This window comes from Haliotis rubra, unplaced genomic scaffold (assembly GCF_003918875.1).
Source record: "Haliotis rubra isolate DU_JTF1 unplaced genomic scaffold, ASM391887v1 Scf47, whole genome shotgun sequence".
NCBI lineage: Eukaryota > Metazoa > Mollusca > Gastropoda > Lepetellida > Haliotidae > Haliotis > Haliotis rubra.
In genome coordinates, this window is record NW_025767157.1 from 817501 (window position 1) to 829462 (window position 11962).

General features: G+C 40.8%; 1 long non-coding RNA gene across 2 annotated transcripts; it reads left to right on the plus strand.

Moving 5' to 3' along the window:
* Positions 1-4503: 4503 nt before the first annotated feature.
* Positions 4504-8578, plus strand: LOC124290628. Of its 2 annotated transcripts, none has more exons than XR_006901987.1 (2): positions 4504-7261; positions 7313-8578. It is a non-coding gene; the product is annotated as an uncharacterized LOC124290628 (long non-coding RNA). The 2 variants fall into 2 exon arrangements; XR_006901988.1 differs by having other exon boundaries at positions 7416-8578.
* The last annotated feature ends 3384 nt before the right edge of the window (positions 8579-11962 follow it).

The following is an 11962-nucleotide window of genomic DNA, read 5'->3' on the forward strand; positions in this document are numbered from 1 at the left end:
ACGACTACTTGTTAAGGTTCGCGGGACTGACAAAACGGTTTTTGGATTTTCTCTTCCCTGGTCGCTGACACTGATCTATCAACAAATGAAAATCCGCATAAAACACAGATATTTGATCTGCAGTATATACGCTTATGGGTTTCTAATGACATGGTTACAATTTGCTTATATTTTTGCAAGATGACATCCTTGAATATTGACAAAAACGCTATTTTTCAGCGACTGTTTACTCATTGTGTGTATCACTCAGAAGCAATCGTGCAGAAAATAGCATTCGGAATAGTTCGAGTTTTTTAGGTAAAGGTTCAAAGGGTATGTGCGAATGTTAACTTTTGCGATTTGGTAAGCTGTGATTGGTCAGTCCAAAAGGTTAGCTGACGCGACCTTCTACTAGGTTTTGTTAGACTCAGTATAGCAGTGTAACGAATAATACTGAGCCTAAGTTTACTTAGACTGAATTTTCCATGTATGATTGATCATGAGAAACATAGAGTAGTGATAAGACTGGTCAGACATCTTTACTGTCTATACCTTTTGGTTGTGCAATGCTGTAGAAATGGTAGATCAGGGTTCTTCAAAACAGGTGGTTTAGAATACCCCCCGATAACCAATTTCAAGGGTCCAACAGTGAGTTCTTTAAAGTGAAAGTAGTAGTAAACCATCATTAATGTCTTTTGGTTGTGCAATCCCGTGGATATGGTAGATCAGGGTTCTACAAAACGAGGGTTTTAGACCTCCAATAACTAATTTCAAGGTTCCTCACGCCACCAGTGAGGGTTCTATAGTAGAAGTAGTTGTGAACCAAGGTGTGCTGTACTGCAAGGTTTAGTAATTACTTCTATCAAATTCACTTTATATTTTTTTGTCAAGGATTAGGTACACTGAATATTGTTATGCTTTCCTCAAGGCACATCATGTTTGTCTGCTTCCATGCTATATATTCATGTGTACTGGACTCACATCTCTGTGTCGCACAAAATATGGTAGATTATGGATTTCCAGTATACAAGCCTGTGGCTTGTTAGGGACCAACCATGTCATGTTATATTGGGGAAGAGAGTTGGGTGGGTCTGATGTTTGCTGGGACAGAATTCAAAACATACTTAGGAGACAGAAAATATGTTTTTGGATGTATTTAGCGTTCTGTTCCATCAACTGTAGTTAATCTGTGATGCCTATGACTGTAGTAGTATGCAATAATTGGATGATCCGTAATTGTATTTTAAGATAGTGTATTTTCTGAAGTTATGTTCTCAGCTAGTGTAATTTCTGAAGTTATGTTCTCAAAGCGAGTATATTCTATAAGCATACAGCATGATTTCATGACAGTTAATTCAAATTACTATTATGGGACTTCAGGTATTTTCTATTCATTTATTTACTTTGACGATGGAATATGTTTCATTGGTCAGGTGTTAAGCTTGTTAATCCTGTAACAACTTCATCAATAAGACGTGAGAGAGTGTACCATTACAACAATTACGACCATCTACCAGCAGGCACTTCCAGCTCCAGACATTGGGGATTGTGGATATTTGTCCAAGTTCCATTACAATCTTTGTGGTATGATTCATTGTTACCATGGCTACAGTTTCAGTTTTCTCTGTGCAGCACAATGCGAAGTATTTTTTCAGTTATACACTTTTTCCATCTACCCGTATATGTCTTGTTTTCTGATGCTAGTAATTAAAGTGCCAGGAAACGGCCACTATGGCAACCACTGTCTATTGTCATGGTAACAGTCGCTTTGTACAGATGCCTATAAACAATTTATGACTTGTTGAAGACAGATGTTCATGTGGTCTTATAGCATGTTCAACATAGATTCCTAATTCTGAATGTACCGCCGGAACAACACTGCTATAATTGATTACATGCATGAACTATTATCCAATGAAAACTACAACAAAATTCTCTTCCTAAAACACCTGCCTTTAAATATGTGTACAGTCCGTTTGGCTCAAAAGCGGACTGATGAATTGCAATCTAACTCGAAAACTAATAAACATAAAATACTCAATGAAACGCTGATCATAATCAAACCATCATACCCACTCCGTGAGGTTTTTGCAGAATTTTTGTCCTAAAAATTAAAAAGTTGTTTAACAAACTATCATTAAAATATTGACACAGTTCACTGTTTGTTACGAGGGAGGAGTGCAGAGAAAGGGACAGCCAGGTGTTCAAGAAGCACGTTCACAGATAAAGTTATTGATTCATTAACCTGTGCTGTGCCGTCTCCATCTGCTCTCGAACACCTGGCTGTCCCTTTCTCTGCACTCCTCCCTCGTAACAAATAGTGAACTGTGTCAATATTTTAATGATGGATTGTTAAACAACTTTTTTATTTTTAGGACAAAAATTCTGCAAAAACCTCACGGAGTGGGTATGATGTTTTGATTATGATCAGCATTTCATTGAGTATTTTATGTTCATTAGTTTCCGAGTTCGATTGCAATTCATCGGTCCGCTTTTCAGCCAAACGGACTGTACATATAGCTTTGATCCTGCAACTTTACCTGTACTTATGGTTAGAATCATCACAGATTTGACTTTAGATCACTTTGTTGAAGTATATAAAGACTTCAGGGATGTGGAGGGAGGATCTGTAAGGGCACCACTATAATGTTTAATCTTATAACACAGCCAGCACAGTGGAATGGGGAAGTAATACACACCAGGAAGTGGGTTTATTATTCAAGTTAACTGACTCAAGTGACAATCAGAATCAGACCTACAGGTATTTACCATCTTCACCATTTACATGATATATACGTGTACATGCGATATCTATGTGACAAATGACATATTTATGGTATGTACATGAAGTATACATATAAACGTGATACATATATTGTGTATATATATATTGATTTGCACGTGATATATATGTGATATATACATGATGTTTGCATGGTTTATACATGGTGTAGGTATTATACAAACACATGATATAAACATGATATGTCCATGTGATGTTCATGTAAAAGAGACACGTCTTTTATCTCACGCATCAATGTTGTAACTATACTCATGGTATATCATACTCTTCATTTGTACTAATGAGCTTTAACTTGTGACGGAAACAAATGTGACATATAGCATGGTTTGTGGGACGTCAGTACAGAGAACAAGGAGCAGCTAAAGAGATTGAGAGATGATTAATGTTCATCCCAATCCATTCAAGTACAGATATTAGACCCACTGTGTTGTAGCTCCTCCAAACTGGACCATGGGTTCGACCAACTCACACAGACTGGTCGTGGTTATAAGTACCTTGTCTTTGTAGGAAGTGGTGTAAATCTATCACTTCTGTCTTCTAAGTATTTACTGAGCTGCTACATACCTGGATTACTCATTGAAGCAGCATTAAACCTAACTCACTGACTCACTCTCTTGCTGTAGCTCAGATTTGTAATATTACAGAGCTGCTTGTCATTCTTTGTTGACACAAGCCTGTGGTTTGATTACAGTTTCTTCCCAGTCTTGGTGATGATCATTTAGCTGTAACTGCGTATAAGTGCTGCAGCCCCTAATCATGACATTGATGTACACATAGCTATTCAGTTTTCTGAATCAAATTGATTTTTATGTGTACTGTCATTCTGTCTTGTTAGTATTACCTGTCATCCTTATGTAGATTTTGAATACCATAAATCTACTAATAGATGGTATAGGAGGGTTTGCCTAGTGGTTAAAGCACTGGCTTGTTGAGCCCCGAAGTTTGATTCCACTCTTCATTGATTCAACTGGAATAAGGCTGCTTCGTGATTTGACTGGAATTTTACTTCCATCAAATGACTGGCTGCCATGATGTGGCTGGTATGATATACTACTCACACTTTGCTAAGGATCACAAAAATTCACAACTTTACTTAAACGTAGATTGATAATTTGAAACTGTATCCATTTAAAACTGGATAGATAATAATATGGTAACCCCTCATCAGGCAAACAGCCACTTTAATCTAACCTTATGCACTTGATACATTAGTAATCATAAAAATGGTTTTCATGGCACCAATCAACCATTTTGCAAATCATGGAACGGGTCATTCACAAATAAACAACACCTGTCAATAGCAGGTATGGGATCCACAAGATGCAATGACATACTGAAACCTAGGATCCATGCTTACAGTAGCTTAGATATTTAAACCAAATTTGACCCCACATAATAGTTTTCTGTTGAATCCATGATTTGATCCTTAGCAAAGTGTGAATAGTATATATACATAGTTTGAGGATTTATAGTATTCATTGTCTTCATCATTCATCATTCATCCTTGTACTCATCACAGGATACAACTATGTGTCTTTACTTATCCAGGGGGCGGTGGGGTAGCCTAATGGTTAAAGCGTTGGCTCGTCACGCCGAAGACCCGGGTTCGAATCCCCACATGGGTACAATGTGTGAAGCCCATTTCTGGTGTCCTCCGCCGTGATGTTGCTGGAATATTGCTAAAAGAGGCGTAAAACCAAAACTCAGTCAGTCAGTCAGTCACTCATCCAACTAGTGCAATGGTGGTCGGCTTTGTCTCAGGGTACTGACCACTGGCATTCTGAACTGGATTCGAAAAATAGAATTCTTTGAAATTATACTTTATACAGTTCACTGGGAGGATTAAGACTTAATTATTTTGGACCTAAATATGTTGTCATGAAACCAAGCATGGACACACGACATTGTGATATATGTAATATATATTTTTGTATCACAATAACAGTTTCCTGACCATGTACAGTGGCATCACAGCAGTTATGATGTAATAAGTATGTTGAAAGGGCCTCAAAATGTCCCTTGAGACGGTATCATTCTTGTAAGATGGAAACAGCTTCATGTACTGGTGGGGCGGTGGGGTAGCCTAATGGTTAAAGCGTTGGCTCGTCACGCTGAAGAGCCAGGTTCGAATCCCCAGATGGGTACAATGTGTGAAGCCCATTTCTGGTGTCCCCCGCCGTGATGTTGCTGGAACATTGCTAAAAGCGGCGTAAAACCAAAACTCAGTCAGTCAGTCATGTACTGGTCAGGACCTTGTTATTGAGATACTGATCATGTCATCCTTGTGTATGATCATTATTTATGTGAGAGAGGGGGCCGATACCTTTGTAGTTACAAAGGATTCCATTTTTCCATCTTTTATGGAATGCTTGGTTGTCCTTTATAGAATACATGCTTAATTTGACCAAACTAGTCTATGTTTCTGTGATTGGCTGCCAATCTGTCACATAAGTAGATTTCCATTAGCTGTCGACAGAAGAGATTTGGGGAGTGGATTTTACCTCATAAGCACCCATTTGTATTAAAGAAACGTGTGGTTGTTGGACATTAAATGTGCTGAAGAAAGCTGTCTCTTGCTAATCATAGTAATCAATAGCAGAATCTGACAAAGTTCACTTTAAGGCCAGTAGAGCTTATTCATCAGAAATTGCAATGTCATCTCACTTCTTTTATTCCTTTTTTTTAGAATCAGAGTATACTAATGTATGCCAAAATGACCAATTCGAATAACATGTTCTTTGTTTGAAGGAAATGAAAAGAAATGATCATCCACAGCTTTCAAGAATAAGTGTATGGTCATCTGATAATTAATTTTTACTGGTCTTAACCATTTTCAGATATTTTTTGTTAATGCTTTTCAAAATGTATATTGCTCACAATGAATGTTTTCTATAAAGTTGTTTCCTCATCATGATGGCTCCAGGATGAACTGGTTAATGGCTGTCATGATGGATGTAGGTCATGTCCTGTCAATGTCAAATTGGTGATCCAAGAGGTCAAATGCTTTCTTTTTAGTTTTGTTGACTTCAAATGCTATTGTACCTTCACATAACATAAAACTAAATGTTAATCATTTGTTTCATCATTGTTCATGTAGCTCACATCAGACACAATGTATACGAAGAGATTTAAGTGATTCTGTTATCTGTACAGGAAGGTGGTGCTGTAGAGCACAGATCTATTTAAGCACGCCTTGAGATGGAAAGTGATGTTAGTATTAAGACTGTCAACTCCCCTACTTTAATATACTGGACATATATAGGTGAGAAACTTCTTTGAACAGGAGCCACATCCCAATTCATTAAACACTGGGACTGACACTGTTAATGTCTGGATTGTCAAAAGATTAAGATCATTTTGTGGAACAGGGCGATGTTCAACCAAACTATCCCCATGCTAAAAGTGAACCAACTTTCATAATTTAACATACACTAACAACCATCTGAGCACAAAGAAACTTGTCCATCTTAAGTCAGGATCCTAGTCCATCAGCCAGCTGTCTTGCTGTGAGACTTTAGTTCTGTATAGAACTGTCATGCATGGCTGATGCACAGAAGGTTGTAGTATTTGAGAAACAAGTAATCTCATATCTTAAAATCTTAATCTTCAAATCAGATCTTATTTCGCACTATCACTAGACAAAGATCTGAGGACCTCATTACAAGCTACATCACAAACACCTTTCGCATACTTTGATTTATTATTGAAATTACTAACAAATAGTGGATATTGGCCAATATATAACTCATTCGGACGAGTTGACCTTTTCAAGGTTGAATTATCAGTCTGACTTGTCCTTGATGAGATGTCCCAATATCTTTGTTTAGTGGTCATGATGACTAAGAACTGATTTTGAAACGATGAGATTTTGAATGAGATTGTGCAACAGGTCCCTTGTACTTCCTTGCAGCCAGCTCACACTTCTCCAAAACATCTACTTACAACTTTTATATTTGATGGTTGTCTCATTACCCATTTATAGACTCAATCCTCACATAAGGTGCTTACAATCTGCATTTTGTACTTTACATACAAGTATTTTCTATATGTTTTTGTGAACTCTGAGATTTATCTAGATATATATTGATTCAGTGTCAAATGTCACAGTATATACTGTTATGGATGTCCACACTCAACCCTTCAGTCTTCTCACTGAAAGGCTGTAGATGGTATATGCATGATCCTCTGCCAGCACTAGTTCCAGTAGATGGAGGTAAAGTCCTTGCGATGCAACAAGCACACTTGAAGCAGTCACTGCACGGTTTGATTTATTTTTATCACCTCACCCATTCACAGTGATGTTAGTCACAATATGGCTGAAATATTGCCGATGTGACTTAAAATCCTAACTCACTCACTCACTCACAGTGATGTCATGTATGCATGTTGCCAGATCTTACCTCAGTGTGATAAAGAAGAGCCCTTTGAGCCATGATGTCTCTCTGCAGAGTTCTGGAATGGTAGCTCAAGATGGGCCTTGTAATTTTCTAACCAGAACCACTTTGTGGATTCAAGGTTAGACCAGGTCAGAAAAACCCTCTATTCAGAACTTCTCTCGGGATTCCACATTAGAGCAGGTCAGAAATGCTCTCTACCCAAAACATTTTTGAAGATTCCAGTTTAGAAAGGTCAGAAAAACCCTCTACCCAGAACATTTGTGAAGATTCCAGCTTAGAAAATTTCAGAAACACTTTACCCAGAATCTGTGGGAGGATTCAAATTAGAAAGGTCAGAAATGCTTTCTACCCAGAACATTTGTGAAGATTCCAGTTTAGAAAAGGTCACTCACCCTTATTAGGATCCCATAATAGTATTTGTTTGAAAAACTGAGAAAGGTCCAAGAGAAAATGTCACTCAGGAAAACATTTATTGGGAGAATGGGTTGTAGTCGTATGTGCAGGTGATGAGCTGCTTGATGATTAGTGAGTATTAAAAACTCACTTACCTCCACCTTTCTATAGTGTACTATGATGCAAACAGGGTATTTATCTGATGGTTGTGTCCATTTTACTCTTCGAACACATCCTGCTTCACCGTAACTCTATCAATCTTATGATTGTTATGAGATGCAAGCACAGATTGTATGGAAGGTCACATGTGTACTATTAATCAGAATTTTAGGGGTTCGATTCAGTACACACATCATAGTGTGAAGTAATTTGAAACACATCAAAGACTGGTATGGCTGACAATGGCATGAAGCACCATTCACTTACTCACAAACGTAGTTCTTGCACTTGGTTCAGAACAATTCCTTTAGCTAGACCCTGCACTTAAAATGGTCAATGGCACCCTTATTTAAAAATAAAGTTAAGTTTTGAACGTTTGCTGCACAAAGCTGAATGATCACACACAAAAGAAACTTGCACGACTGGTGTGTCGCTCACGAATGCTAATTGCACTGAACCATTTTACTTGTAACCGGACAACACGATCAACAGAGAGCGCATGACTGACTTTTGTTCGTATCATTGCACGGGAGACTCGAGTGGAATACACCAGCCCTTGTTACCTGCTGCAGGATTATCTTGGGATACCCCTTTTTGTTACCATGGAAACTGTTCAAAGCACGGATGCACGGCACCACACCCCATAACCCGACTCACACCATGGTACGTGATAATCACTGCGCATGACTGCACGGACACCACCGAACTATGCACCTTGCCATTCACATGCAGCTGCAGTGATCTACGGCGTCATCGGACACATTCTTGGAATGTCCACCCGAGTACCAGATATACCTGCATTGAGATGGCATGATCGACTGATGCAATAAACACATTACAACACTGACCATGTGTCCTTTCTCATGTTTCGTCTTGTGGGAACAATTTCCACGGATTGTGGATCTGTAATGGAACCATTATCGATGCTTCATCCGAGGCGGTGGGTCTGTGATTGTGCCGCTGATGGTGCTTAAAACCAGGGATACTCTACAACACCTTATAGAGTCTCCCTGTTAAAACGGACTGTGGATACGATTTGTTTACAACGATCCTACAGTAAACTAACGCTTAGTCTGAACATTTATATTTTTGTACAGAAACAAAGAACTTCATTTAAATTGAAAAGGAGCCCCAATGAAGTGGGATTTTCTAGACTTGCTTCATTTGGCATGCACAGCATTTCACACAATATGAAAAAACTATGGGTCGCTTATTCACATGCTGCGAAGGCGCTAAGCATGTTTCGGTATATAATTCATAACTGCAGTATCTAAACTCGCTCACTCATAACTGCAGTATGTGCACTCCAGTTTTCTGAACTGGTTTAAAGACGACTTAACTAAAATCTGACCGTTTCGTATCTTTCAGACGATACACAATGTTAAGTTACTTACATGCAACATTGGTGCTAACTTGAACATTTACTCATGGCCACCGACCTGAAATGAGTCGTTCGTCTGGCAATACGCGATCCCATGACCAATGAAGAACCGTGCCTGGTCGTATTTACCGGACCTGAAGACTCGATGGTTTAACGTTGTCAAACGGAAGTACTGGAAATAGCCTTCGTGACACATTTTGTTACCCATCCCCTTTCCAGTCGACCCATATTCATTGATGACGACGCTTGACCTCACTGTTCTCAAGCCGTGTTCGTCTATCGAAACATTACCATGACCCACAAGGAGTCCCGATAAAAACCCAAACAAAACTCTTTTAGGACTATCATGAAGTTCCAGTTCGAGGAAGAGATCCTCTGTTACCACTTAAATACGCCTTTCATGCTTCACAAAGCTTATACAACAAACAGTAATGTTTGTTGTACTTCTATACAAAGTGGGCGGTGCTTGATTAATGCTCATGTGTCTATATGTGACGGATCAGCAAGCACTGACTTCAGCAATTAAGTATTCAGGACCTGACAAAATATGCGCGAGCACGATCTGCCTCACAAGGAAGATCTTCAAGTCTTATACCCCAGAGCTTTCTTTATACCCTTGCCTCAGCCAAGATTTTACAAACGCAAAGAATGTGTTATGCAACCTTTGAATGAGGTGAGGTGGAAAGGGGGATTAAGGGCGCGTTAAGGATTATTGCACTTATATATCAACATGTATGCATGATTTTTGTTTCTTGTATACATGTGTTTTCTCAGCGGTCTAAATCATCGACTTTAGACCAAACAATCTAGTAATTGACTTCATGAACATCGATCTACATAGCTGAGATTAATGGCATGCAATTTACTAAGTCGGCAAGACCAATCGTTCCATTTAGTCGCTTATTTAGCAGGGCGGTGGGGTAGCCCAGTGGTTAAAGCGTTCGCTCGTCACGCCGATGGCCCGGGTTCGATTCCCCACATGGGTACAGGGTGTGAAGCCCATTTCTGGTGACCCCTGCCATGGTATTGCTGGAATATTGCTAAAAACGGAGTAAAACCCATCTCACTCACTCACCCTTACAACAAGTATAGTTTACCGGGAACATATTCTGAAATCAACATGGGCTGGAGGCTGCAATGTGTACTTCTACTAATTCTGCTACTAAAACCATGAAGGTGATAAGGGAATCGAACCACCGACCTTCTGCTCTCCAGGCACACACTCTATCCACTACACCATGAATCAGGGGATCGAACCACGGCCTTCTGCTCTCCAGGCACACACTCTATCCACTACACCATGAATCGGGATCGAACCACCGACCTTCTGCTCTCCAGGCACACACTCTATCCACTACACCATGAATCAGGGGATCGAACCACCGACCTTCTGCTCTCCAGGCACACACTCTATCCACTACACCATGAATCGGAGGATCGAACCACCGACCTTCTGCTCTCCAGGCACACACTCTATCCACTACACCATGAATCGGGGGATCGAACCACCGACCTTCTGCTCTCCAGGCACACACTCTATCCACTACACCATGAATCGGGGATCGACCACCACAGGCGACCTTCCACTCATCCAGGATCACACACTCTAGGCCCACTACAGCATGAATCGGGGATCGAACCACCGACCTTCTGCTCTCCAGGCACACACACTCTATCCACTACACCATGAATCGGATCGGGGGATCGAACCACCGACCTTCTGCTCTCCAGGCACACACTCTATCCACTACACCATGAATCGGGATCGAACCACCGACCTTCTGCTCTCCAGGCACACACTCTATCCACTACACCATGAATCAGGGGATCGAACCACCGACCTTCTGCTCTCCAGGCACACACTCTATCCACTACACCATGAATCAGGGGATCGAACCACCGACCTTCTGCTCTCCAGGCACACACTCTATCCACTACACCATGAATGAATCGGGGATCGAACCACCGACCTTCTGCTCTCCAGGCACACACTCTATCCACATGAATCGAGGGGATCGAACCACAGCATGACCATGTGATCGGGGGTGGTCCCATCGACCTTCTGCTCTCCAGGCACACACTCTATCCACTACAGCATGAATCGGGATCGAACCACCGACCTTCTGCTCTCCAGGCACACACTCTATCCACTACGTATGTGATCAGAGGATCGAACCACGGCATTCTGCTCTCGAGGGAGACACTCTATCCACTACACTACGAATGTGATCAGGGATCGAACCACGGCCTTCTGCTCTCCAGGCAGATACTCTATCCACTACACTATGAATGTGATCAGGGGATCGAACCACGGACCTTCTGCTCTCCAGGCACACACTCTATCCACTACACTATGTATGTGATCAGAAGATCGAACCACGGCCTTCTGCTCTCGAGGCAGATACTCTATCCACTACACTATGAATGTGATCAGGGGATCGAACCACGGACCATACTCTATCCACTACACTATGAATGTGATCAGGGGATCGAACCACGGACCTTCTGCTCCCAGGCAGACACTCTATCCACTACACTACGAATGTGATCAGGGGATCGAAACACGGCATTTTGCTCTCGAGGCAGATACTCTATCCACTACACTATGAATATGATCAGGGAATCGAACAACGACCTTCTGCTCTCCAGGCAGACGCTCTACCCACTACACTATGAATGTGGTCAGGGAATCGAACAACGACCTTCTGCTCTCCAGGCAGATACTCTATCAATTGCGGTCACCTTCGAATGGGAGCATCATAGATTTGATATCTTCAGACTGATATGTGCCACATAGATAGACGGGCCCTCCCGTCATTAGTCGAACCTTTATGCATGTCTAACGTAATA